The sequence below is a fragment of the Canis aureus genome, chromosome 7 (assembly GCF_053574225.1).
Source record: "Canis aureus isolate CA01 chromosome 7, VMU_Caureus_v.1.0, whole genome shotgun sequence".
In the NCBI taxonomy this organism is placed as follows: domain Eukaryota; kingdom Metazoa; phylum Chordata; class Mammalia; order Carnivora; family Canidae; genus Canis; species Canis aureus.
In genome coordinates this window covers 60,326,380-60,352,632 of record NC_135617.1, presented here as the reverse complement: position 1 = coordinate 60,352,632, position 26,253 = coordinate 60,326,380, and the positions used below count along the sequence as shown (strand labels likewise).

At 50.4% G+C, this 26,253-nt stretch overlaps 1 long non-coding RNA gene across 2 annotated transcripts in view; it reads left to right on the top strand.

Moving 5' to 3' along the window:
* Window positions 1-26,015, top strand: part of LOC144317467 (uncharacterized) — a 34,201-nt gene extending 8,186 nt beyond the window's left edge. The window contains exons 2-5 of one of the 2 annotated variants that reach the window (XR_013383477.1): window positions 6,315-6,401; window positions 8,960-9,101; window positions 11,347-11,629; window positions 22,390-26,015. This is a non-coding gene — a long non-coding RNA (uncharacterized LOC144317467). Of the gene's footprint in view, window positions 1-6,314; window positions 6,402-8,959; window positions 9,102-11,346; window positions 11,960-22,389 lie in introns of those variants that run through there. The other variant, XR_013383476.1, reaches the window with a different exon arrangement.
* The last annotated feature ends 238 nt before the right edge of the window (window positions 26,016-26,253 follow it).

Genomic DNA, 26,253 nt, shown 5'->3' with positions numbered 1-26,253 from the left:
TGGTCCTCTCTGGTATGTGAGAATCACAAGATAAGAGGCTCCAAGGAATGACTAGATGCTAAGCCCCTTTTAGTCTTGCTAGAATCACAATATCCATGGTGTCCCTCAGGACCAGAGACCCTGTAGAAGGGGAAAACAAGGGTGCCGGCATGATTGTTCTGTGTGAACCCAGGTTTGCTCCAGGTGATCACCACTCTTTCCTGAGATTCATTCCTCAAGGAGAGGCCAGAGACAACCTCACCCAAAAATATGTGGGCCTGGTATTGCTGAGGCATGGGAGAATCAGAGAAGGGCCAGGGTGGGATATTCTGCCCCTGGAACCTACTTGAGGGTTCAGATGCTGGGCCTCCTTCCTTCCAAATGCCACAATGTTTACAACAGCATCTTGACCCCAGCCTGGGACCCCAGAGCAACTTAGTAGGATTTGTGGGTCAGCACCCCAGGATCTTGGACACAAAGCAGCTCAGACTTAGAATATAAAACACCAGAGTTCAAGTGACCCCAGACAGTACCCAGTTTATTTATGGTACAGCTGGGAAACTGAGCCACAGGTAGGGTAAGGGACTCACCCAAGGCCCCCCAACTAGCAGATGGCAGGGCCAGGCAAGGCACAAATATCTGGACACCAAGGCCAGTCCTCTCGGAGCTCAGTCCTAAGGGGTGGGGGCTGAGCCTGTTTCCTCACCACTCTTTCTGGCTGAATGTGGGTGCCTAGGATGGTGGGTGCCACTGCTTGGGTGGCTGCCAGCTAGGCAGGACCCCCAGAAGCCAGAGTGGATGAGCGTATTTACAGGGACCACCGTCAGCATGCCCAGATTTGTTTCCCGCCTGCTTTTAATTGCACCTAATGACTAGCGAGGAACCGAAAGAATCGCTGGCTCCTTCCTTAGGCTTCCCTCCTCCAGACACAGGGAGAGGGGCAGGTGGAGGCAGCCGGCCTTCCCAGAAGTCGGCCTAATCCCTTTGCGTGTCTTGGGAGAACTCTTAATGAGGATTGTTCCAAGTGGTGGGGGCAGGGTGGGGGTGGGGCTTGCTTTTCTGCCAGTGCCTGGAATTTCTGAGAACCACTCCCCCAAGATGCCAAGCCCCAAGTTTAGCTGCTAAGGCTCTGAATTCAAGGAAAGAGGAAGCTGTGAACGAGGCATGGAAAAGGGAAAAGCCCTTGTGGCAGGAATAAGATGTGTCACTCTGCTTCCTCATTGCCTTCTTGATTGGTCGCCCTACCGCCAGCCTCTTTTGCTCCTGTATTTCCTGCTCCTGGAAATTTCATCTCCACTGCTGTCTGCTTGTTCCACCCTGCCCCCCGCCCTCCCCCCACCCCAACTGAGAATGGCCCTGTTCAATCTACCTCCTCAGGAATCTTCTGCTACTGTTCCAGCCCCATGAGCTTTCCGCTCTTTGAACCCTCAGTGGCTGGGACATAGAAGTTGCTCAATAAACCTTCATTAATTAGACTGTGTCGAGCACCTGACATATATCGGTGTCTTGGACTGGATCCCCACCGAGATAAGGACTGGAGCACCTGTAGCTGATTTGGGAGGTGATCCCATGAACTGGTGGTCAGGGAGTAAGGAATTGAGGCGGGGAAAGGAAGGAAGCTGACAGAATGTGCATGTTTGGGCAGATGCCCCTGTGGGCACCTGGGATGGAGCCGAACTGGGGGCCCCCTGGAGACTGGGTGGAGTAGTCACCTCAAAGTTACCACCCAAGGGGAAATGAGCTCAGGTATTATCCTTAGATCCTGTGGTCATTAGTTGAGGGATCCTGGGGTTTGGTGTCAACTCCTTGGCACTCATGGCCTGCTCTGTGTGTGAAGCCAAGAGGGCTCAAACATCAGAATGGGGAGTGCTGCGGGGGATGTGAGTGGGTGTGTCTGTGTCTGTGTGTGCTAGCAGCTGGGGGTACAAGGATGAGTACAGCAACCCCTGCCCCGTAGGACTTCACAGTCTAGTGAGGGAGCAGGGTGCTAAACACATCATTCCAGTACAATGTAGTAAATACCAGAATGGAAGTATCCATCTTGGGCCATGGAAACTTAGAGGTGGAACCCTTGGCCAGCCTGAGATTTTGGGAAGATGTCCCAAGGAAGAGAAGGGAGCTGGAATTTGGAGGAATGACTCCTCAGGGGTGGAGGAAAGCGGCAGGGCGGTCCACACAGAGGGAAGAGTAGGACCCAGTCACATGGGGGCAGGGAGCACTCCTGAGCTCGTGGTCAGCTGATGTCACCAGCTCTGCCACCATCCCTACCCCAGAGTAAGGGTCAGCTCAAGTTCAAAGTAATTTTGAGATAGCAATTAATCTTAACATTAACCTGGAAAGACTGACTGATGTTGAATTTGCAAACGCAGAAACATTTGCTCATTTAAGGAGCTTCATTAGCCATGTGTCGCTCATACTCTTTGAAGTACACCAATGGTCTCCAAAACAGAGTTGGGCAAGCCTGGCCCATTAATATTTAGGAAGGCACTGGAACTTTACTTCTATTTATTTTTTTCTTTCATCCTTAAAAAATGTCTATTTAGGGGTGCATTTTTCAATAATGTACTTAACTTATTAGTATGGTGGTACATGTACATTTAAACAAGTAAATATACACATGGATGGGGCACATATCACAGACGTTTTATTAATAGAAGCATAGGATCAAAAGACTCAGGAGCCTATTGGAGTGGATGATGGCTGGGGCCTGCGTGGGATACGCCACAGGAAGAAGTTTCTAAGAACCTGCTTTTCTCCACCTGTCATCAAGAGGTTCGGGTTATTTTCTCTAGTGGCATCTCCAGTTCTTTGTCAATAACCCTGTACCCGTTGACCTATCAGGAGCTTGCGCCCTCTTTGGTAGAGGAAGCCTCTGTTTGGAGCTGTTTCCATGGCAACGAGGCTGAAGCCATCATTTGCTTTCTCTGTTCCTGGGCCCCCTTCCCTGGCGGCTGAGGTTTCCAGGCCTGGCACAGGTCCGGTGTGCTCACGCTCTCTGGCTGACGCACAGCTTCCCCAGCCCTGCTCCAGCCCCTGTACCCCCATCCTGGCCTGGCTCCTTGGTCCCTGACTGATGACTACAGTCACTAATTACCTTAGTCATCTTTCCATCCATGCTTGTTGAGCTAATGGGGAAGGCAAACAGAAATCTCAGCACATGTGGAAAATTTTTGCTGACATGGCTAGAGGCCATGCCCAGATTTGGGGGGATTAGACCTTCCACTTTGAGACTATGGGGATGGACCCCCAGTGTCTCCATGGTTTCATGGGGAGGTAGTAGGCAGCTTCCCTGGTCACTGCCCTGTCTCCCGGTTGGAGGTTCATCTTATCAAACATGGAGCAAGGTGGGGTCAGAGTGGGGGCTTGGGGGTCAGTTATCCAGACTTGGGGCTGTTTCCAGGTGGGACTCTCAGCTCTTGGCCCCCCAGGATGCCCAGCTGGCCCAGTCAGCTGAATTGGGAGGGCGGGGCCTTGGCTGCAGGCTCTTTCACACCTGAGGCCTGTTAATAATTACCCCGGGGGAGGGTAAGGCCTCAGAAGACGTCGCTAATGAGCCTGCTAAGTGACAGCTGGACCCTTCCTCCTCACCTGCTCTGGAAAACAAGATCTGGCCAATGAATTATTTGACCCTCCTTGGGCTGGGAGCTCCCTGAAGACAAGGGCTATGTCTCCCCCTCAGATGCCCCCCCGCTCCGCCCCAGTCCTTGGAGACTTCTCCATTGTCAGTACCAGACTTCTGTTCCTGTTGTTGATGTTGGAATTTCTGCCTTGAGCGGGTGCCTCCTTGCCCTTGGGGGAGGCTGCTCCGCCTAGTACTGGTTATAAGGAGAGCTGTCCAAAAGAATAGATGGTGGTAGTGTTCTAGATCTGCACTGCTGAGTACAGTAGCCACTAGCCATATATGGGCTGCTGAGCACTTAAATCGTGCCTCTGAATGACTGCCTTTGTAAAATCTAATTTTAATTAATTTAAAATTAAATAGCACATGTGACTAGTGGCTACCATACTTCACAGCACAGTTCTATAAAGTGTCAGAGGGGGGACTTGAATGGGTGGCATGCAAATTTATGCCACACAACCCTCTGAACTGCCATGCTGTTGGCGAGTGAGAGCCCCTTTCGTTGCCCTGGCAGGCCTGAAGGAGTCCAAGGTCATTTTCTTCGGAGGAGGCTCCGAGGAGGCTGGGGGCTTTCTTCCCCCACTCCAAACCCCCCAGGCAGCTGAGGGACCCAGAGGAGCAGGGAGCTGGCCAGAAGGCACCTGTTCTTAACGAGGGTCCCCAGGAGCTGGGCAGCCCTCCCTCCACAGGGCACGGGGCTGTCGCCGCCTGAATGAGGGAGATTTATGGAAAATCCCCTCACACAACAGGCGGATTTTCCAAGCCTCATTGGCTGCTCTGGTTTGAGCCTTCATTAAGGAGAACGGGGGGACAATGGAAGAGGTGGGGGTGAGGCCCTGGGTGCATTCAGCTCTCTATCATTCAGCACTGGAAACTCCATCAATGCCTGCCCCCCCTTCCTTGCTCGAAGAGAGGTCACACACTCTCTCTTTTTAATAGTAATAATAAAAGGACCATACCCAGTAAAGTCAGACTCCTCTTTCTTGCATTTTAAATATTTCCAGAGGAGACATACTGTTGTTTTGCTTTACAATTCCCCAAGCCTTGTAACGATACAGTCTGGAATGCTCCCTTAGAGCTAACCTAATTGTCTCCTGCTTTTGACTGGACTTAGTAGGATTTCTCTTCCCCTTTAAAGTTATGGCGACATTTCAAAGTGTCAAGGGCAAGTGTATAATTTCCCAGTAAAAAATTGCAGTTGGAAGAAGTTACTATCTACTGGAGCTGAGGGACCTTGGAGATTTGCGGGCCTACCCCCTCACTGTGCATTTAGAGAGGCCATGATCCCCCCAAATGGGTAGTGACAGGGTTTGAGCACGAATACGTGCTCTAAGCTGGTGCCTGCCCAAGTACTGACTGCTTCTGATGGGGGTACATCTACAATAAATACTCAGGGATCTTTCCTGAGGAGAGAGCAATTCTTAAGCCAAAGGAATGGGTTTCTAATAGTGAAATATTAGGCCTTATTCCACAGATTTTTTTTTTTTTTTTTTTTTTGGTCTCAAAGCCCCTTCTGGAAAGTGTTTAGTGTGATAGAGATCAGTGGAGGTATCTTAGAGGAGGTAAGACTTTAACATGAGCCTTTCGGGGCGGTAAGATTGCATGGAAGAAGAGAGGGATGAGGCATTCCCAAGGGCAGGACTAGCTGGGGCAAAGGCTCAGGAGGACCACCAGCAGAATCCTGGGAGGGAGCCCTTCCCCTGTGGTGGGGACAGGAGACGAGGTGTCATTCACCGAACAGAAAATGGATGGGCACAGCCCGTTCCCTGAGATGGTGAAGTGTCCGAATCCTGGGAGTGACTTGCCTTGTTGGAGGAACTGGCTGGAGCAGGAGGTGTTTATGGTTTTCCCTCTCCTGGGGGCAGCCAGAGCTAGCCAAGTTTACAATTGCTCAGAACTCAATGTGTGCATATGTGAGTGCATGTGTAGACAAGTGTCCCCACTGCCATCAGACCTTCACTTCCATGGCTGTGCAGGCCTAACCTCCTTACTGGGTGAAGGTGCTTCAGCTGGGTGCTATCTGCTCTCTTGGGCCTGGTGACACTTTCTGAAGGGGGTCAGTGAGCATGGACATCAAGGGACTCTGTGGGCCTTGTAGGTTTCCTGGGGGGACAAGGCCTTGTGGGGGGATCCTGGGAGGAGGAGGGCATTCCAGCCTGGGGACAGCAGGAGCAAGGAGATACTTGAGTATGATGGTGTGTGTGCATGCACACCTGTGTGTGTGTTTGATGAGCCTTGGGTACGTGGAGGAGAAAAGGTGGGAGATGGGAGGATTCTTTGCAGGTTTTTGAGCTTTGGGGAAGCCTTTACACCTGACCTGATGGCTAACAGAATCATATTCCAGATCCTTTTAAGAAATCATGCACACAAAAATGGCTCCTGTCTGGTACATAGGCCTCCATGTATTGATTTTATTATCATTAGTGATTATACTATGATGCAGAGCTAGGTCTTGCTGTTGTGTTGGGGTGCCCCGGGCACTCCATGTTCTGACCAGCGCTGAACATGAGTGGCACAGTGGCCAGTGTCAGGACAGCCTGTGGTCTCAATTAGGGGTCGGTGGTGGCCAGGGTTAGGGATCAAGCTGTGTCCAGGATGGAGTGAGCCTGTGGTTGAGATAAAGGGTCAGTGGTGGTTATGACTGGCTGTGGATCAGTGGCCAGGGTGAGGGGTCAGATACTGACTGGGAACTGTTTTCTTTGTGTTAAACTAACAGCTCTGGAAGACGCTGACCTTGTGTCAGAGGCATTATCCTCGGAGCCCAGTGCCTCTGTTTAGAGAACTCCGGAGGAGCCCAGAATGTGTGAGAGAGCCCTAAAGACTTGGGTTTTAGGCCTCCTTCTGCTAACTTAGGAGCCGAGCCCCGGGGTGGGGGTAGGGGGCAAGTGGCCTCACTTCTCTGCGCTTCTTTCCCCCTCTATAGAACGCTATCTGCCTGCCGAGAGGGTAAGGTCTGTTACTGAGCATCCTCTTATAAAATATAAGCTCAGTCGTCATTAATTGTGCCACAGCCCACACTCTGCACCCCCACGGGCCTATGGGTAAATCCACAGTGGTCACGCGGTTGGCTGGGGGTGAGGTGGTTAAAGCAGTACTCCCCAAACTCAGCTACTCCTTGGACATCTTTAAAATCGTTCTGAGGGCAGCCCTCATTCCAGCCCTCCCATGTTTTGAATTCACTGGAGTGGGAGTCTTAAAATCTCCCCAGGTGATTCTAATGGGCAACCAAGTTTGGAAACCACTGGGTAAAAGCCCATGCTAATTAATGAGCTAAAGAGAATGAGTCTTTAAGCAGCCACCTGAGGTGTGGGTAGAACCCACCAGCTGGCCTCAGGCCCCTTCCCAGTGGGGGTCTGACAGAGGGAGGTGGAGACAGAGCCCCAAGAGATGCCAGGAAGAGCTTTCTTTCTCTCTTAACCTTCTCCACTCTTCTGTTTCTCCATCTGAGAAATGGAGTTAAGATTATATTAACCTTGTTGGGGAGCTGCAGTGGAATAAAGCACATTGTAAGTTGTTACAATAGGCACCAGTCAACCAAGAGATGTCAATTGAGTTTTGGGGGTGTGTGTGGAGAAAAGCAGGGTCCCTCTAACCTCCCTTCAGATCGCTCCTCACCAGAAATTCATGGCCAGTATATTGATAGTCTGAAGCCAGGGCAATGGACGACACAGCCCTGGTGAATCCAGAATCTCTTGGCCCTGAGTAGGATCTTTGGGGGGCATGTATCCCCTGTTTCAAGTATTGTTCCTCCTAAATAGACTCTCCTTAGTTTTATTTTTGGTTTCAGGAAATACCATCTCCATAATAACCTGTAGGGTGGGTGAGGGATGAGGAGACAACCTTCTGCCCCTTCTGGCTCTCTGCAAGTGTGGGATGGGATGTCATGGAACTCCTGGAAGCTTCAGCTCAGCCTTGGAGGCCGCTCCTGGCCAGGTGTCCAGCATTTAGGGCCTCAGGAGAAAGTAGAATTTTCTCCTATGGGCTGTGTGCCTTTAAGACTCTGAGAGGAGTTGGATGGGGGCACCTGACTGGGGAAATTCCAACCAGTGGGTCTTTGAAATGGAAGTGACATCTAGTGGTTTGAAAAAGAACTGCCAAGCTGGCCCCCCAGGCCCTGGCTGGCCCTTGGGGTTCCTTTGCTGGCCACCAGGCCCCTCTTCTCCTGGGCCACACCCTGCTGGAGGGGTTTACAGCCCCAGTAATGGGCTCTCAATGGCAAGATGACTCTCCTGGCCCAATGCCAGCCTGGAACCCCTATCCAGACCCAGGTACCTATACTCAGGCCCAGGGCAGCCGGAGGGGCCCAGGAAGTGTGTCCCCTCCCCAGTGTGTCAGGGCTACTGTGTAGAGTCCCAGGTGAGCCAGACTCCTTGGGCCTCCTGTCCCTTGATTCTGAGGATCCCTGTCTTGCGTCCAGCCACACAGAAGTCTTATGCAGCCATAGTGCTGAATCATCGGAAACCTGCGGCCTGGCCGCTGTTATGCAACAGCCCTGCCACTGGCCTGCTAGTGTCAGCTCCAGACCTTTCAGGCAAGCGAAGGGCCTCAGGCGGTACATGGAGGTGTGTGAAATGGGGCCTGCACAGAGCCTTGGCTTTGGGACCAAAAGGGTTGGACAGAGGAGGGGGACAGTGTCCAGTCTATGGCTCTCCAAGGTTTCTGACTTGAAGAACCCTAGTCTGAGGGGGAGACACAGTCCTGCCCTCAGGGAGCCCGTCTGAGGGAGGAGACACAGCCCCGTCCTCAAGAATCCCAGTTTGAGGGGAGACACAGCCCTGCCTTCAAGAATCCCAGTCTGAAGGGAAGATACAGACATGCCCTCAGGGAGCCCCAGTCTGAACTAGAGACACAGCCGTGGCTTCACAAAAATCCCAGGTGAGGGTGAGGGCAGGAAAGAATGACGCACACATGAAACAGGCTGATGACCCTTGAAAAGCTCTGGAAAAATCAGGGCAGATGATTATAGGGTAGTAGAGCCCCCGTGACTAGGCTGGGAAGGAGGCAAGTGACAGCCTCTGGGATTAAGTAGCAAGTGCTCAGGGGAAGCAATACCTTTAAAGGTGGCAAGAAACTCACCTCTGTCCTCCCTGTATTTAGACCTGGGTTTCCCCCCTGGTATCTGGCTCACAGAGTAAAGGACCCAGTCCACCTCAGGCGCTGAACTCAGTAGCACCAGAGCCTGAGCAGGTGATAAAAGGGGCATTGCCTGGACACCTGGCATACCTTCATTTCGTCCCCACCTGCTGTGGTCCTTCCCTGCCTCTGCCCTGTCCTGCCCAATCCCAGAGTAAGGCACAGCTGCTTCTGGCCTCAGCTCCGCAGTTCTGGAAGCTTCCTTATGCCCCTTCTCTATAATCCTAGGCTCAGCCACATTCTTCTGGATGAGGAAGCATCTGTTCCAGAGAATGAGTGTTTCAAGGTTGACTTCCTGAAAATGCTATGCAGTTGGCTTCCTTTTAAGAGATTGGACACCTAGCATCTTATACTCTCTAGAATTTCTGAGGTAGGAAATGTGTGTCTAACTTGGTCTTGTTGATTTTTATTTCAAAGAAGTACGGTAAAGGAACACCTGGGTGGCTCAGCCATTGAGCATCTGCCTTTGGCTCAGGGCATGATCCTGGAGTCCCAGGATGAGTCCCACATTGGGCTCCCTGTAGGGAGCCTGCTTCTCCCTCTGCCTGTGTCTCTGCCTCCCTCTCTCTGTGTCTCTCATGAATAAATAAATAAATCTTAAAAAAAAAAAAAGAGGTAGGGTATGGACATGGCAAGACAGAAAATTCAAGTACAGAATATTCAAGTAATAATTGGTGAATCTAGGTGAAGACTATGGGCAGTTCTTTTCGACTTTTCTATAAATTTGAGTTTACTTCAAAATAAAATAAAAAGCTATAGCCAAATTCAAAACAGAAATGTGAATCTCTCTTCCATCCTTTTCTCCAGTCACTACTTAGTTCCCTTTCTTGGAGGCCCCTGAGTTAACCAGTTTTCCTGTATATCTTTCTAAAGATAGTCCAAAATACATTTATAAACTCTTTTTTTCTCCCATATAAATGGTGGCATTCCCCCACACTGCTCTGCATTTTGGCTCCCACTTAACATATTTGGAAACCACGTGATGGGAGTACACATAGAGCTGTCTTGTCTTTTTTTATGGCTCCAGGGTATTCCACTGAACTGGTGATTCAAATTTTCATTGGGAAGATACTGTATCATGAAGAGAGAGAAGAGAGCATAGACTTTGGAGTTTAGATCTCTACCACAAACCAGTTGTTTAATGTCGAGCCAGTGAGTTAATCTCTTAGTGACTCAGTTTCCTTACTTGAAGACGGGTTATTAACGGCGTCTGGCTCAAAGCATTTTCTGAAGATTCAATGAGATAATACTTGTAAAGGGTATAGGTCACTGCCTGGCATGCAGTAAGCACTCAATAAACACTAGCTACTGCTCCCAAGATAATTTGGCCAGACCCCTGCTTTGAGAGAGCCGGGCTGGTTCCGGGCTTTTATTATTATAAACAATGCCACACACAAATATCCTTGTCTGCACATCACTTGGTACTTGTGGGAATGTATCTGTAGGGAAGATGCCAGGGACTGGAGTTGCTGGGTCAGAGGCTACGTGCATTTTTAATCTGGAAAGACGCTGCCAGGTTGTCCCTTCTAGGGGGTCCTCACCTCATAGCCACAATGCTGTGTTTGAGCCCGTTCCCCCATAGCCTTGCCAACACAATTGTGTTTCGCTGGAACACAGCATTTCTCAAATTTACGGGGCACAGCAAACTTATGGAGCTTCTTGGGGGATTGCTTGGCCTTCGACCCCCCTCCCCACATACCCACCCAAGTCTATGAGGGTATTTGCTGGGAGAAGCCCGCCCACGATGGGGCTAGAATGGTCTCCAGCTTGCAGAAGCCTCAAGCTGGCTCTGGCAAGACCCAGACACGTGCACCCATTCTATACGTTTTTATTAAACGTATGGTGCTCACCACGTGTTTATACGTTGTTGGTGGCTGGTTTTTCTGGGCCTGTTAGCACAGCACAACTGTTGGTTAAATCTGATAATACTCAAGATTGTGCTTGTTGTCACCATTTCATGTCTGAGCCAGGGATTTGCGATTTCTAATTACATTTTTAACATTTTATCATACATATGAAGGCACACAGACAATGCCAGTATACAATTAGCTATCATAATGGGGAGGCCTGATTATTCGACCTGGAGTTAGACTTCCTGCTGTGGATCACCTATAAACCAAGCTCTCGGGATGCCTGGGTGGCTCGGCGGTGGTTAAGCATCTGCCTTCAGCTCAGTGCATGATCCCCGGGACCGGGGCTTGAGTCCCGCATCAGGTTCCCTGCTAGGAGCCTGCTTCTCCCTCTGTCTCTGCCTCTCTCTGCGTGTCTCTCATGAATAAATTTTAAAATGAAGAAAATAAAAAATAAACTTAGCTCTCTTCCTTCTCTTCATGGAAAATTGGAGTCAATTATAAAAAAATAAATAAAATATAAAAAAGCAGACCCTGCATTGAGTAACCTATCATCTGAACACTGAAACCTCACCAACACTAAATATATTAGAAGGGTGAATATTCCTTTACAAAAGAGCCTCTGCTGAACTCATTTTAGTAGATTTTTATTGAAGCCCTTTTAGAGGATTAATACAGGCAGAGGATTGTTTGAGGATGGGGGCTTAGGGTGGGAGAGCAGGCCTGCTGTATCTCTTACTGACTTGAAACTGTTCTCACCCACAGCCTCCACGTACTCCGATCTTGCAGGCCCCGGGCTGGAGCGCTCCCTTATGATTCACTCTGATTTAGGCTGGCGTGCCAAACTTTCTAGGACTTTTGTGGGCTCCCTGGCCTACTCTGGCATCAAAGCCTCCGACGCCTCTTTCCCCTCCGATGACCTTACAGATCTGACAAATGCCAAGGACTTTGTCTACGCTAGATCTGGTGTAGAGTCCATCCCAGCTGCTCAGAGTGGTGGAAACAAATTGGCTGCATCTCCAGAAGCCCCTAGGGGATCAGGTTTGAGGTGAGGGTGCCCTTGAATGAAGGTCAAATAGGTTTCCTTTTTTTCCACTTGCTTAACGCACTTTATTTTTATCTAATTGCAACACACACAAAGAAAGGTGCACAAATCATAAGTTCATAGCTTGAGGATGTTGTAATGTGCATCTCATGAGTTTTACATGCAATTAATCATCCAGATCAAGAAATAGCGCCCTGCCAGCTTCCCACAACTCTTGCTCAATCTCCCTCCCCAGTTGTCACCCCCATCAAAAGCAGGCACTCCTCTGTTTTCTATTCCTGACAATTCGCATGGCATGACTTTGGCACATTACATACATGGCATCACATCGCATGTACTCGATTGTGTCTGATGCCCCTTGCTCGGCGTTGTGAATTCACTGTGTTGTGTGTGTAGCAGTTCGTTTACTCTCATTGCTCTGTAGTATCCCGTAGTGTGAATATACAATGTTTAATCCATTCCACTGACAGTCATTGGGCCGTTCCCAGTTCAGGGCTACTGTGAATAATGCTGCTGTAAACATTCTTATCTATGCCTTGTAGTATACAAGTGTCCAGGCTTTTTAGGTACGGAGGGCAGGAATCACTGTGCCAGAGGGTAGACAGGGCCATTTTCGCAAGTGCTTTTCCAGTGGTGGAGCATCAGAGCTCTGAACAGCTCCTCCTCGTCCCCACCCACACCACTGTCAGTGGTTTCCATTTACTGTTCTGGTGGTCAAAATGACCTTTCCAAACCACAGATCTTTTGATCACCTTCCCGCTTTGCCCCCAACATTTTATTGTGAAAACTTCCTAACATACAGAGAAAGCTGAAACAATTGTGCCGTGAGGACCCATATCAACACGATCGCAAGATCTAATCACGTAATCGACATTCAGGATGATCATTTTTTCCCCCACGTGTCTAATCATCTATCCATCCGTCAACTCTCTTCTTTTTTTGTCATGCTTCTTCAGGAAGGCAAAATTCACACAGCATCACGTTTATACATTTCAAGTTCAGGTGGTTTAAATAGGGGCACTAGCTCCTTCCTCTTGCTGAGTAGTAGTTTATTGTGTGGATATACCACAATTTGTTTATCCATTCTCCTGTTAATTGTCCCCATTTGGGTTTTTTTAAATAAAGATTTTATTTATTTATTCATGAGAGACACAGAGAAAAGAGGCAGAGACACAGGCAGAGGGAGGGAACCTGCTATAGGACTTGATCCCAGGACCCCAGGACCACGACCTGAGCCAAAGGCAGATGCTCAACTACTGAGCCACCCAAGGGTCCAGTCCCCATAGTGTTTTAATAACAGGATCACAATCTGTCCTTGCCCATTTATGGAGTGGTCTATTTATGGGAAGAGGAAAAGGTGGAGAGAGGCAGAGACAAAGAGAGTTAGAGACAGAGAAGGCAATATTCCTGTTGCCTCCACAGGTCCCATCCAAATCAGCACTGGGCCTCCTCTCTACTCAGAAAATTTCCAACTGCCTTGTGCTCAGCTATCTCTCTGAACTCTGCATACCTGGCCGTCCGCCCTCTGCTAGTGTCCACAGTTCACTGCCCCGGATTGGTATCTCTTTCATGGCTGACTGTCTTATTAAGTCTTACAAAGTTCACAAAGAGCTCAGCACATCCTGGCACACGATTTAGGACTGGGGAAACAGTGGCCCTCGGTGCCAGGTGGGCTCTTTGAGGGAAATCATGGCTTTTGTGTCCTTTTGCTGTAGTTCCAGGCCTGGTGCAGCATCAGGCACACAGGGAGGGAGAAGAGTGGACAGGGTGGTGGTATGGGGGGGCCTTCTACAGTCAAAGCCTAGGGAGGTCCCTATTAGGAATGACCCCGGGCCCGGGCTGAGGGTTGCCAGATTCTGATGCCAAACCACAGCTGGGAATGCCAGGATCACTAACGAGTTCTTAGTGAGGCTGGGGAATGAGGAGGCTCCTGCCAACAGAGGCTAAGGACACTGTGAGAGGTGGCCGGGACCCCCCAGCTGGTGAGAGGCCAGAGCAGCAGCCAGGCACAGTGCTTTCCTCTCATCACCCTCTTACCCCGTAATTCCCACGGTTCCTAACTTCTCTCCAGACTCTCGGCTGCTCTCTTTGCATGCTTCTGGGAGTGCTGAGGGTGTGGGCTCCCGGGCCTGGGCCAGTGATGCCTCCCACCTCCCTCCTTGTCCCCGGATCTGAATGTGCCTTAGTAGCTCCACTGTTGTGCTGGAGGTCCTCGAATGCAGTGGTTCTCATCATTGAGCGATGCCTGCTCAAGTGCAGAAATGAATTCCCCATTCAGCATAGGAGGGTCAGGCCTGAGAATTTTTTTGCATGTCTAGCAAGTTCCCAGGTGATGCTCATATTGCTGGGCCAGCGACCAGTCTTTGAAAATTACTTCTGTAGCACCCAAGTCGCTCAGTAGGTCAAGCATCCAACTCTGGATTTCAGCTCATCTCTCAGGGTCATGAGATCAAGCCCTGTGTCAGGCTCCACACTCAGCTCAGAGGATTCTTTCTCTGCCTCTCCTTTTTGCCTCTCCTCTGCTTGTGAGCTCTCTCTCTCTCTTATAAATAAATCTTTTAAAGATTTTTTTAAAATTTGTGTATTCATGAGAGACACTTAGAGAGAGGCAGAGACACAGGCAGAGGGAGAAGCAGGCTTCTCACGGGGAGCCTGGTGCAGGACTTGACCCCAGGACCCCAGGATTACCACCTGAGCCAAAGGCAGATGCTCAACCACTGAGCCACCCAGGTGCCCCTAAATCTTAAAAAGAAAAAAAGAAAAAGAAAATTTCTGCTCTAAAGCTTTGATCTCTCCTCCAGGGTCTCAGCTTAAACCCTCCTCCTGCCTGATGGGAGCTGGGGGAGGGCAGGGAGAGGTATCTGTTTCCTTCTCTGCACAAGTCCCAAGAAACATTGGGATTTTGGTGACCATGATAGTGACGGTCGGAAACTCACACTGGACTTGCCTCTGGACAAAAGGCATGGCAAGACTTCCACAGGAAGGGGGCAGATACAATGTCTTGTGGCCAGCGTATCGTAAGGACAAAAACCCATCAAAGCTGGAGTACCTGAGTATAAAAATTAGTAAGTGGTTTCATAAAAGAGATCATGAGAACTCACTATCCTATTTTAACTGCAGTGTCAGTGATAAACTTAGTTTTGATTTTGGAAGTAACCCCTGTGAAAAAGAACTCAAAATTACATGGGTCAGACAAGATAGTAAGTGCAGCTTTTCTGGCAGTGTGCTAGAATGATTGTCTAGTTCAATCTTGCCATCAGGCCAGGCCTAAAAAAAGGTTCTTTAACACACTCAACCTCCAAGCCAGTCCTATGAGGCAGATCTTCTCATTCCCATTTTACAGATGAGGAAACTGAGGCATAACAGTTAAATGGCAGATTCAGAATTCCAACACTGAGTCTTTTTTTCTTTTATTCCACCTCAGACTTTAAACCCCAAAGTGAGGTGGTGTAGCTCCCCTTCTTAAAATTTTAAATACTGGATGTTTAGTGAGATTTTCCCCAATACTTTCTAGCCAAATGGTAGACACATCAGTTGAATCGAGGGCTAAGGCAAGCTCTTCTGTTACCCGGGGTGTGAACTCCATCAACCCCAGCAGGCTCAACAAGAATAAATCTAGCATATCTGCTGTCAGAAATGACAGATTTGGAAAGAGATTCCTTTATAGGCTTATGTGAGCTTAAGACAGGTAAGATTGATCAGGGAAGATGATCCACTGTGATCACTTTTAATTGTTCTTCAGCACCTGGAATATGTGTGCTTAACCAACCAGGCGCACTGCTTAGTGCTTGCTCAGGGGGATTAAGGATGGTGCTGTGTCAGCTGGGCCCCCTCAGCTCACCCCGGGACAGAGGGGTATTAAGTAAGGGAAGTGTCTACCTCCTCTGAGTGTGTGCACATGGTCATATGCATAAGCTCTGCTCGAACAGACACCAACCGAGTAGCATCCAGGATGCTGCTGCCTCCTGGAATTATTGTGGGGTCCCAGATTTGTGTTAGGAATTTCATTCCAGCCAAAGTTTATCGCTCAGTAAAGAATTCAGACAGGGAGTGAGACCAGTTATGGATTAGATAGTGAGCTTTGGGTTGGGGCGGCTGGTGGCAGGGGTGAGGATGAGGGTGGGGGAGGAGTGGGGATGGTGGAGTTTCAATGGTTGGACATAACAGAGAATGGTAACAGCAGTGGTGGGGGGTGGCAGTAGGAGATGGGGTGTTTGAGGAAGGGTGGTTATTGGGATGAAAGGCTGAATGGCTCAGGGAACCAGCTGGAAGATCCAAAGCCAGGGATGGAAATTTGATCATGGCTTGAGGTGGCTGGGGAGAGGGGAGGGTCGCCTGGAGGAGGCATTGCTTTCGGATTACCCACTCTCTCTCCAGAGGTGCCTGCTCGGGGTATTTACCGAACCTGCTCCAACCGTGCAGCTGGGAGGTCCTTCCTGGCTGAGATTTAGCAAACCTGTTTCCCCAGGAGGCCTCTTTTCCCACCACAAACAGATGGGTGCTGATGTCAGCAGGAGGTAAACCTATAAGTCAGCACTAGTGGGGGTTGTGCTCAGGGGCCAATGGAAGAAAGGGCCCTGCCTGGCATGGTCTCCTCAGACCCCCCCACACCCCAAAGGGAAGGCAAGGCAAGAGGCCATCTCAGGAGGCTCTGGCCAGCTTCATGGAGTAGGTGTGCAACCTTGGGCGGCCTGAGGCTCGCGCCTGGAGTCAGAGAGAACCCCAGACGCGGAAATCAGCAGGACCATCCGGTTCATTCCCATGCAAAGAAGAGAGGTTTTATGACTCCCATTTCCCAGATGAGGACACTGAGGCCTCGGGAGGGGAAGAGTTGTGTCTAGGGTCCCCTGGACAGGCAGCAGCGGAACCAGGCTCAGCACCTCAGTCCTCAGACTCCCGGCTCTGAGCTGTGTTTGCAACAGCACCTCCAATTGCACGTGGGTGTGGAAGTGAGGAGCAGTGGGCCCTTGGGGCAGGAGTTGGACAGAACCGGGCTGACTCCTGGGCCTGCCACTCACTTGAAGGGGAGTGTCCTTGGGCACCTCTGTTTTCTCCTCTGTGAAATAGGAGTGCCCAAATACCGCTGCGAGGGTGAGGGCAGGATTCAGCAAGATAGGCAGAAGTAAAGCTCCTTATGAGCGTTAGTTTTCTTTCCTCCACAAATTATTAGTCCTGGGTGGGAGTTTTCTGTGCACTTAGCGTGTGTTTGTGTGTACTGCTGTGCATGAGAGAGCATGTATAAGACTCTGGTGTGTGTGTGTGTGTGTGTGTGTGAGAGAGAGAGAGAGAGAGAGAGAGAGAGAGGAGATTGAGAATCACAAATCCTGGCCAGGTAGCCCCAGCGAGGGGAAGTCACAATGTTTACTGATCTTGGGACGCATTAGAGGTTTGAGCCCCTAGGATTCACCTGGCATGGTGGCAGGGGGGTGCCTGGAGAGGGCGGTGCTGCAGGACCCCCCAGGCTGTGACAAAGCCTGAAAGCTGCTGCCTTAGGAGCTGATGGGGCAGGGCAGGGCTGTCTCCAGGTTGGGCGGCTCATCTTCAGGGCTTAAGTGAGCTTGTCCTCCACCCTTGGTCCTCAGAAGTCAGGACTTGGGAGTTGGTCCTGAAGGGGTCCCTGTGGGCATTTGTACAGCAGTCCAGTGGGGATGTCTGCCTAGGGGTTGGAAAGTGGGCTTGAGGGCACCAGGACAGGGGAAAGGAGGTAAGGCCAGTCCCCAGGCCTCCTGCAAATTCCACCTTCCTTGCAGCCCAAAGTGACCCTGCCTCCCCTTGCTCTGGGAAGAAGCCTGAATGGTAGGAGTCTAGTTATTTGTGCTGATTATCAACATTTGCATCACATGCCACTTGGGAGCTTGGTGACCTAGGATGCAAATCCACTCCCCAACATGCAGATTTTGTGACATCAACAGAAACACTGGTGCCTGGGGAATTGCTAGGGCACAGAAGGGTCTCCCTCAGAACTGCTTCTAAACTGCCTATAAGGGATACCTGGGTGGCACAGCGGTTTGGCGCCTGCCTTTGGCCCAGGGCGCGATCCTGGAGACCCGGGATCGAATCCCACGTCGGGCTCCCGGTGCATGGAGCCTGCTTCTCCCTCTGCCTGTGTCTCTGCCTCTCTCTCTCTCTCTCTGTGACTATCATAAAATAAATAAATAAAAATTAAAAAATAAATAAATAAACTGCCTATAATTTCCCCATTGCATTTGCAGAGGTGTAATGTGTTGGAGTCCGTGAAGGTCAAAGCTGAAGTCAGACCTTGATGGCCTTCTAGTCCAACTGTCTTACTTTACAGACTAGGATACTGAGGTCCAGACAGGAAGCATAACTTGCTTAAGATTATATAGTCAGGGGATCCCTGGGTGGCGCAGCGGTTTGGCGCCTGCCTTTGGCTCGGGGCGCGATCCTGGAGACCCGGGATCGAATCCCACGTCGGGCTCCCTGCATGGAGCCTGCTTCTCCCTCTGCCTATGTCTCTGCCTCTCTCTCTCTGTGATGACTATCATAAATTTAAAAAAAAAAAAAAAGATTATATAGTCAGGAGTGCAGTGTGGGGTCAGAACCTGGTCCAGCATCTTCCATATTCATTCTTTGACTAAATATGCACAAAAGCACTTATTTGGTGAACATCCTTCACGTACACCCAGCCTACCCTTCCACAGCACCTCTGGCTTTATTTTGCACCAAAGCAGTACTTGACATTACACAGTTTGTTGCTTATTTTCTGCCCCTTCCCCCCACTAGAATGAAGCCCCCCATGGGGGCAAGATTTTTCCCCCCATTTTATTCATTGCCTTGTTATAAACATCTAGAACACACAGTTGCACAACAAGGAATTATGGCCTTCATTTGTTCATTCACTGGCCACCTCTCTCCATTCTGGAGACTGATAACACAGAAAGGAGTTTGAGCTGGTCCCTGTTCCACAGAGGTCCCTCCTGCCAGGCCCCAGCTGCCTGAAGGTGGGAGGCATCAGCTTGCCTAGGGAACTCTGGAAGGTCAGAGTTGGTGCTGTGGAGATCCTGGGCCCTGACTGTTCGAGGCAGGGGTTTAGGAGGAAGGACACAGATGTTTATTGACGCTTGTATGGCCTGGAGAGTGGGGACTGGGGCAGAGAGAAAGAAGTCCAGGTTCCAGCCCCTGCAGTGCATATGGTCAGATAGGGAGACATTACTCAAGTCTAGAGAAGAGCTTTGGGTGGAGGCTCAGTTTTCTCATCTGTAAAATGATGCTGAAGACACGACTCTGGGGGTGCAAGGAGGTGAACCTTATAAGAGATGATCTGTCTGAATGCCCTTTGCGCACACACATGATCTGAACCCCCACCCCAACACATGATGGCCTGTCCTCCTAACCACTTCTCCATTTTCCCTGGGTGAAGTCTCCAGGGAGTGGGGCTCTGGGTCTCTGCCCCGAGAAGTGAGCCAGGCTCTACTTTCTCTGCTCCCCAAGCCCTCTGTGGTTGATGGCCTAAGAGGTCACCCAGTTTCCTCTGTCCCAGTTGACCAGAACCCTCTGGGCTCTGGGGGTGCTGCAGATTTCCTGGCCAGGACCCAGGCCCCCGCCTCACTAGGGGCTGTGAACAAGAGAACAACAGACCAGATTTTGCAAGCCTGAAATAGTTTATGGCCAGGCTGAGGCAGGGAGGAAGGAGGGCATGGCCCCAGGAATGCGGGAGGAATGCCTGGGAGGCTTGTGCCTGCCCCCCACCCGTCCTCAACTCCCCAGGGGAAAGTGAGCACAAGCTTCCGGCCACTGGGCAGCAGAGAGGGAAATGGTCTGAGCCCTGACATTCCTGGGCCGGGGCTCCCAGGCCAGTGTGCAGTGAGTGGGTGTATGTGTGAGGAGTGAGATAGTCTTCCTCTCTGGGGATCACCCCGAAGGAGGCCACTGGGATAGACCAGTCTATGCCCCTAACTCCCATCAGTCTTCCCGCTGACTTGGCCGGTGGCACTGTGGACACAGAGCTTCACTTTAGGGAGGGAAGAAGATTGTTTTTTGGCTGGAATTAGGACCTCTGTGTCTTCCTTTAGACGGAGAGCCCGCTGAGGTTAGCATCTGTGCGTTCCTTCAGGCTAGGGAGTCCTTAAAGACTGAGGTTCTGATGCCCCCATCAAATAGAAGTCACCTAATGGGAGGGCTGTGCCACCCCTCACCCAAATGCCTCTCATGGCCAGCATGTGTGGCTTTCAAAGCTGGTCGCACAAGCTGCAGTCTCCATCCTCATTCCTCCAGGCTCAAGACTTGACTGCCTTCAAACCTGCTGCAGAATGGGGAGTCTTTAGGGGCCGGCCGAGTCTTATGGACTGGACACCAGCCTATCCACAGCCTTCACCTCCATACCTGTTTACAGGACACCTGAAGCTCTTAGCTGTGTGAGGGGGGGAGAAGCCAGATCTCCGTTACCCATCTGGATAGTCTACTTGGCCCTGCTGGTACCGTACTCTGGGCTCGCTTCCTCTGCTTGTGGTCTGGGGTCCATCCTGCGGAGGGCTTGGGAGCAGACAGGCCACAGCGTGTAGCAGTCTGTCCACTAATAATACCCGCACATTCCCGGGACCTGTATCGGGGCCAGTCATCTTCCCTTTCATGTTTGACCCTGTCCCAGTGAGCCAGGGGATGGGGTGGGGGCCGGGTCTGGCCCGAGGTCAGGGGCAGACAGGCAGGAATAGTGGGAGGTGGAGAATCGGTGTCTGGCTTATTCTCAAGGTTCTAGCGCCCTCAGGTCCCACGAAGGCTTTGGCTCTGGTAGGGAAGACACAAGCTGTCAAAGCACTGGCTGGCCAGACCCCATCCTTTTTTATACGATATGGCTCTCTTGCTCTACTGGCAGGACATCCGTTTCCAATTCCCTTCCACACTTCTAGAACAGCCCCAGCAGGTCAGTCTGTGGTCAGGGTTAAGGATAATCTATGCAGAGTTGGACCACTCTGTGGATAGCATTCTGGGGACTGAGATCAGAGTTGAGGATCTGGCTCTGACCAGAGTTGTGAGTCAGCCTGTTTTCTGGATTTAGGGGGCTTAGTCTGGTTAGGTAGGATCAGGCTGTATCAAAAATCCAGGATTAGGGATCAGTTTACATCTAGGATTAGGAGTCAGTCTGCACCTAGGACCAGGGATAAGTGTATATCCAGAGGTAGGAAGTTGATCTGTATTTAGAATTAGGACTCAGTCTGCATTCAGGACCCAGGCTCTATACTTAGGATTGAGGATCACTTTATGCTTAGGATTAGGAGTCAGTCCAAGGGCACCTGGCTTCTCAGTCAGTAGAACAAGAGTCGCATGACTCTTGATCTCAGGGTCATGAGTTCAAGTCTCACATCAGGCACAGAGCTTACTTAAATAAATATATTAATTTTAAAAAAAGATTAGGAGTGAATGTGTGCATAGGTCAAGGATCAGCCTATACCTAGGAATAGAATAGTCTATACCCAGAATTAGGGGTTAATAGACACCCAGGGGTAAGTGTGTGTGTGTTTTGCACTGAAACTGAACCTATCATTGGCCACAGAAAGTGATACTGGCCCATCTGATCATAGAAGGCAGAGAATGCAGTTTGAGTTCGGTGGAGAGAGAAAGTTTGCCAAATTCCTTAGCCATCCACTCTGGGAACTCATCTACGGGAGTTACTAGGGACAGAGTGGGGAGCCTCACCACTCACGGAGAAAGCTTCAACTTGAAGAGTCACCAGCAGCACCAGCCTAAGCCCCTTGGGGATGGAGCACAGTACCCAGGCAAGGAAGGTCCAGTGAATGGCTCAGAGGCAACATTGCCTAATGCCATGGCCGGGAAGAACATTGAGCAACTCCACAGATGGCACTTCTATTTGCTCTGTACTTCTCGAAACTCATTTACCAACAGCTCACTCTGCAAACATTTCCTGAATACCTACCGTGCTTTAGTCCAGAGGTTTTCAAACTTGAGTGCACAGAAGAATCACCCAGGAAACTTGTGGAAAAGGCCGATTCCCAGGCTCTTCCTCAGGGACTTTGGAGCACAAAGGTGCTGGGGGCTGCCCAGGAATCTTCACTTTCAATAAGCCCCTGCTGCAGTGGTTTTAAGACCATACTTGCGGGACCTTGCCTCAAAAGGCTCATCAGGTTAAAAAAAGGATTGTGGAAAACACCAGTAATGCTGCCTGGTGAGTTCAGTGGGTTGATGCCAAGGATTTCCCGGATAAAAGGGTGTACATGACCGTTTTCAAAGAAGCCTCAGGAAAGCCTTGCAAGGAAGTAAGTTTCTCCCTTGTTTCTGACCACCACTAGGTTAAATTATTCCTGTCTTGTTGCAAGAATTGCCTAAAATTTTATAGACGATCCCAAAGCATTTTCTGTTTAACTATTGCAAAGCGTTTTCCCTCTCAAAGCGTTTTCATGTGCTTGGCAAGGTAGGAGAATTAGACACACAGAAGATTTGTTTTGAGCAGAGGAGTGTAAAGCAAAGCATATTTAATGCAGTAAATGAGGCAAAGTAAAAGAACGCAAATGAAAATGCTGTCTGAGTACAGCGCTAAGAAAGGGAACAACGTGCCACAGCTGTTATTATTAATAACTCACCAATTGTTTATAAACAATCTTCCTGAAAAACACTGCTCAAGTAGCACAGACCAACTTTGTTTAAACCGTGGCCCTGTGCTTTGCCCCACTCTCCCCCACAGAGTGCCACCAGCCAAGAACCCTGCCTGCAGTTGGCCTTTGGAAACCACAGGGTATATGTTTTCATTTTCCAAATATTAAACTAAAATATTGATTATGCTTTTGCAGACAGCACATTTCTCTCCAACCTGTCCCTGGATCAAGAATCCTGGTGCTGAAGTGCTCAGTCATCTTGAGGACCTTGTTGAACACAGGGAGGCTGTACAGTATGACAACCTCCCCTCCCCTTGCGGCTCACTGCCATGTGGCATGCTTCTGCAAGGTTACATAAACTTTCTTTATTTAAAGTCTCCACTCTTCCCTCGGAGAATGAATGGACTTCCGGGCCTGCCTGTGGGGCAGGAGCTTTAGATATTGTGCTGCTCAGAGGGGGAGAGAGGGCTGGACTGAGTCCCAGGAGCTCCTGGAGACTACACCCGCCCTGTCTGGTCCTGGGAATCCAGACCCTCCTGCAGGGAGGACAGGAGGTGACCTTCCATTCCTCTGGGCTGGGCTGCAGGCCACCTGGTCACAGGCTTCTTGAATACTGTCAGGGAGATTTTTCATTTATCCTAGTTAAATTTCACCTTGTTGGTTTTAAGCCAGCATTTCCAGAGCGGTATGGGATTCTTCTGGTTCTTCCAACAGACCAGTCACTTTCCCAGCCCCCTGGACACTCCTTACCTTTGGAGTCACACTTCCCCAGGGCATTGATCTATTCCATTCATTCATTCAACAAGCCTTCAATGAACAACCATGAGACTCTCCATACAGGGCTAGGCACTGAGATCCAGAGGTAGCGCCTGGTAGTGCATGGTGACAGTGTAGACAGATGACCACACACAGAAGCAGATCGTCTCTCTCTAGCATGGTATAAGTATGCCAAGGAATTAAGGGGGCACAGAGGGCACGTGGAAGACAAGGATGTCTTCATGAGGAAGATAACATTTTATTTATTATCTGAATCTCAAAGTGTGAGAAGGGAGGAGTGGGCTGGGGGTGTCCAGGCAGAGACAACAGACCGAACATAAACCTGGAGTCTGGAAATAGCAGGGCCAGGGATGCTTTCGAAGCCAACTTCTAGGGGCTGTATTATGAGGTTCAAAGCAGAGAGTGTGGGGGGCTGGGGTTGGAGAAGCCTTTGGGGCAAGGTCATAGTAGAGCATGGGGAGCCAGGGCCTCACCCTGGGTAGGGAAGCTGGTGGAGAGGATGGAAGGTTTCAGATTGAAGAGAGAGTGACCTGATCAGTCTGCCAACTTGACACTGTCCATTAATAGCAGCTGTTGTGGCTTTTCCATGGCTGTGGGTTCTTTCTTTTCTTTTCTCTCTTTTTTTAAGATCTTATTTATTTATTTGAGAGAGAGTGTGTATACATGAGCGGGGCGTAGGGCAGAGGGAGAGGGAGAAGCAGGCTCTCTGCTGAGCAGGGAGCCCCTGACACTCCATCCCTGACCCTGGGATCATGACCTGAGTCGAAGGCAGACACTTAACCGACTGAGCCACCCAGGCCCCCTGTGGCTCTGGGTTCTTCTTTTGGTTCTGGGTTCTAAATAGCTCTGGGAAGGTAGGCTGCCATAAGAACTGGACAGTGTTGGGAGCCACTCAGCTGCAAAATCTGGGGGAAGGAGAGAAGTCTTCTAAGACAGAAAAGTCTGGATTTAGATGCCTCACTATTAGAGTTCTGATAAGGTACGGAACCCACCTGAGCCTCGGCTGCCGCGTATGCAGAATGGAGCCATCCAATACTGATGGCCAAGTGGCAGGGAGCAAGTGAGAGAGCCTATATGAGAACTATCGGGGCGGGGGACTGGAGCTCAGGCTAAGACTGTAACTGGGGGGACCAGAGCCCCCTGGCTGCCATCTCCATTGCTGCCTGAGCGGCAGGCTGTGATATCCCTCCTCGAGGGAGGTCTGATAACAGAGCCTAGAGAGCTATCCCCACCATAAACAGTCAGGCCGGGGGTGTCTCCTGATCTGATACCTTGGCCCTGTGTGCCCCGCGGCCCACCAGTTCTCTGGCCCCAGAGCAGGGGTGGGGACGAGAGGGGTCTGCTTGGCTTCCGGCAGGCCTCACAGTTGTGCAAGGCTGCCTGATTCCAAACAAACTGTTAACCTACCGCCTCCCTGGCAATTCCAAGCATTCTGGCCAGCAGGTGGCCAGGCTGCCGCTGGTCTGGGCAGCCAGGGCTCAGGTCACAGGCCAGGCAGGTCTGGCTGACCAACGGTAAGTCTAGTTTCACAGTGTCTGGCTCTGGCATAGCAGGGTCCCTGGTGGAATGGAAGGAGCTCTGGGCAGGGAGTCAGGGGTTCTAGGTTCTAGTCCCAATTCCCCCATCAACTCACTGTGTGACCTGGGGTAAGTTCCTTGCCCTCTCGGGGCCATAGTCACCTTAGCTGAGCCTCGGACATTTGGTAGTGATGGTCCAGGATGCCTTCCACTGTGGAGTGCTGGGAGTTTGGGCTACTGTGACCTGAGCCCTTGGAAAGATTGTGAGGCCTTTCCCCAGACTCAGAGCAAGGGCCATACCGCCCCTCCTCATTTATTCTGTATCAGTTCCAGCTCCAAAGAGCAAACCACAGGCATGAGAAGAACTCTGGTCATGTGTGACCCGCATAAGAGCAAGGAAGAGCTTCTTGGATGTTTTGGTTGCTTCCAGGTGCTGCTTCATTCATTATTTAATATATTCTTTCATTCAACGAAATTGAAGAATGAATTCATTCATCCCTTCTTCATTCACTTGGTTAACAATATTAAGGGGCACCATTAAATGTCAGACACCATGCTAGGACCTGGGATTTACTAGTGAGACAGATGTGCAGAGAGTCCTTGGCCTTACACGAGCTCTTGGGCTGGCCTGGCCTACTTTTTCTTGAGAAGCTGGAATATAGCAGGCCCAATTCAGATACAGTAGTATCTGAAGAGTCATCCCTGAGAGCCCCAAGACCCAGTGGGATTCTGTCCACCCTAATTGTGTAGAACCCTGTCCTAACCACTGAAGGGGAAGTGGAAAAGAGAGTAAATATGTCTCTGCTCCAGGAAGCCCCCATGCTGTGCCAATACCCAGCCCTGACTTCTGGAGCTGGCTCCTCAGGGGACCCATGGGAGCCATGCATCAGGAAGTGCGATGCCAGCCCCTGTCCTGGAGGGTTCTAGGGTGAGGACAACCAGCAGGTCCCAAGAAGCAGGGAGTATTTCTCTGGGCTGCTGCTTCTGCTTATGGATAATACAATGTTCAGTAAGAAGGAGTTGAAGAATGGGGGCTAGACATGGCCCCATCACACTTTGGGTCTGGGGAAACTGTCTGTGGAAGTGGTCATGTCCTGGGGAAGATTCTGGGTCCTTCCAGAACTTGAGAAGGTGGAGAGGGGCTGCCTTGCTTAGCACCACATGAGGAGTTGACCCCCTGGTGTACTCTCCAGCACAAGCCTGCCCTGGAACCTAGCAAAGGCCAAGATGGTATCAGAACAGAGGCCCGTTCATGGGGGACCTGGCCCATGGAGGAGTGGTGGCCTACCTTCCACAGGGGTGATGGCTCCCTGGGCCATGCCGTCCTCCTGGCCTTCTAGGCTCCTAGGGAAGTGATGCAGAAGTTCAGGAGAGGTGCCATGCTCTGCTTCCTCCAAACTTCTTGCACTGGGCTCTTGCCAGAGTTCAAACAGGCAAACATTGACAAGACTCCTTTTTTTTCTGTCCCTTACCTTTCAATAATCTCCATTTTGTTTAGATCCCTGTTGAGCTTGGCCTTTTGGGTAATTCCAGATAGTATGTTTAGTATTCAAATTCATTAAACTAGTTTAATATCCCAAGTCCGTGTTGGTTGAACTGATTTTCTCTTGGGGAAATGGAGTTCTAGAGTTAGGACTAGGACTTGCTCGGGCTCATCCGTCTAGCCAAGGCTGAGTGAGGACCAGCACCCGGGCTTCAAGGTTCCCAGGCTGGCTGCCTCCTGGGCTTGCTCCAAAACTCTATCTGCATCATTTGTGGGGCCTAC